Source organism: Sminthopsis crassicaudata, chromosome 6, assembly GCF_048593235.1.
Source record: "Sminthopsis crassicaudata isolate SCR6 chromosome 6, ASM4859323v1, whole genome shotgun sequence".
Classification (NCBI taxonomy): Eukaryota; Metazoa; Chordata; class Mammalia; order Dasyuromorphia; family Dasyuridae; genus Sminthopsis; species Sminthopsis crassicaudata.
The window spans coordinates 16,525,805-16,528,361 of record NC_133622.1 but is presented as its reverse complement, the minus strand read 5'-3'; positions in this window follow the sequence as shown (position 1 = coordinate 16,528,361).

Genomic DNA, 2,557 nt, shown 5'->3' with positions numbered 1-2,557 from the left:
TTCACGTGAGAGGATGATACAAGGAGGACTGAGACAGTTGCATTCTCCCACCTCTCCACTGAGGCAGTTAGTTGCATTGTCTGACCTCCCTCCTCTTCCCTTTTGCTTCCAATTTATTTCATTCCCAATCTACAGGGAACATCTGCACTAATAAGGGCTGCCCTGCAATCCTTCAGATGTTATGATTCACAGCTGTGGAGGCTCTCTGAGAATTGACCCTCCCCTTCACTTAAGCATGGTCCTTAACACGGCTTACATCCCAGAGATCTTAAAGGAAGGAAAGGGACCCCCATGTGCAAAAATGTTTGTGGCAGCCCTTTGTGTAGTGTGAAAAGCTGCAAACTGAATGGATGCCCATTAGTTGGAGAATGGCTGAATAAGACATGGTATATGAATGTTATAGCACATTACTGTTGTATAAGAAATGATCAGGAGAATGATTTGAGAGGCTTGGAGAGATCTACAGGAACTGATGCTAAGGGGAATGAGCAGAACCAGATCATTATACATGGCAACATCAATATTATACGACAATCAGTTCAGACTGGACATGACTCTTTTCAACAGTGAGATGATTGATGGCACTTCCAATGATCTTGTGTCATCCACACCCAGAGAGAGGACTGTGGGAATTGAGTATGGATCACAACACAGCATTCTCATTCTCTTTGTTGTTCACTTGCTTTTTGTTTTCTTATTCATTTGCTTTCTTTTTTTTAATCTGATTTCTCTTGTGCAGAAAGAGAATTATATAAATACATTTATACATATTGAATTTAACACATATTTCAACATGCTTAACATATATTAAATTGTTTGCCATCTAGGGAGGGGTTAAGGGAAGAAAATCTGAAACAAGAGGCAATGCAAGGGTCAATGTTGAAAAAGTATCCATGCATATGTTGTGAAAATAAAAATAAAAAGATTTATAGAAAAAAAAATTAGGCATCATGTGACATTTTAAGATGGGGGTGCAATCTGATAGATAATGTAATTAAACTAATTAAATGGTATCCCCATGCTTTCTGGCTCTGTTCCTGATGGCACCTTTCAGACCTAATTCCTTAATCTGGAAATGTTCAGCAAGAATGGTTCAGGAAATACCGTCTACAATATGTGGATTTATTTCAGGCTTCCAGACCCAGGAACAAGAAAAAATCTCACAGGATAGATTTAATTCTAGCCTTTTAAGATTCTTGATGAAAGTCAGGAAGACCTCAGTTCAAATCTGGTCTCAAATAATAATTCATAGCTGTGTGAACCTAGGCAAGTCATTTAATCCCAATTGCTTCAAAAAAAAAAAAAAAAAAAAAAAAAAAAGAAGAAAGAAAAATTCTTGATGAGAATCTTGGCAAGATACCTGATGTGATACTCATTTTTGCTAATTGGAGTAGGGGACAGGTAGGATCTCAAATGAACAAGAAGCAACTTGAGGGTAAGGAGAAAAGCTAAATAAAACAAATCAAAATCCCTAATCTTCAAAAATGCATGTTATTTGGGTCCGAGAATGTTTCCAAAAATATGAAAATTTTACCATGCTCACAAAACAATCCAGGTGGGGAAAAAAAGAGAGCAAATGGAACTGCTGAGATGCTTAACATTTAGCATACAGTGGATGCCCTTTGATAAGTACATATGTATTTCATAAACACCTTATTTTCAAAAATGACAAACACAAAAGTAGATTCTTATCTGACTTATGAAAAAGCTATCCTTGCAGTTGACTAGACTACACATACAAAAAGGTCAGGACCCCGGAACTGACAGAATACACAGGCTCCCTCAAACCAGCCACGTGCACAAGCACATGCATCAGGAGGGGCTTTGGGACCAAGGCTGGCTGGGCAGCCCAAACTCCGGGATGACCTCTGGGAATGTGGATTCTGTCCATCACAGGCTCACCAATGAGCCTCTTAAGAGGCAGGAGTGTAAGGGTCTGGACAGAGCTCATTCCTGGCAGGTAGAGGAAAATTCCAGGTTCCTTTAGCAGGTCATCCTACAGCTACAGGAGGACAAGGTGCTTTGTGTCCAGGCAGACTGCCACCTTTTGAGGATGCAGAAAACCCCAGCTACCGGCTGTCTGAGAAGGGTCATGCTTTCAACATCTACATTTTGCGCAGGACACGGCCACCTATCCCTGGAGCTCCGCTCAGCAGGCCTGGCAGGTTTGGCTTCCTGTGAAAGGGGCACAGAGAGGCAAAAACCCAGAAAAAAGGGCTCCCAGCAAACCATCCACACCCTAACCGGCTCCAGTTCACCAGCTAATCCCTCTGCTCAGACAAGACAAAGATCCCAAGGCATTTTGGGTCTCATGGAAGGTCCAAAATGGGAAGGACCTTCAGTGTGATCCTGTGGCCAGCTCAGTTTACTCTGCTGAGTGAGGGTGAACTGAGCTTCAGGTCCTGACTCAAGTACTAACTGAGGCCAGGAGAGAGGCAGGTAGGCCCCCAGGATAGAAGGAGCTGCTCTCCCTGCTCCTAAAGACTTCACCATCTCCTTCCCAACTTCCCAATGGCATCAGAGGAGCACAGACCATCTGGGAATTAGCATCAGCTCT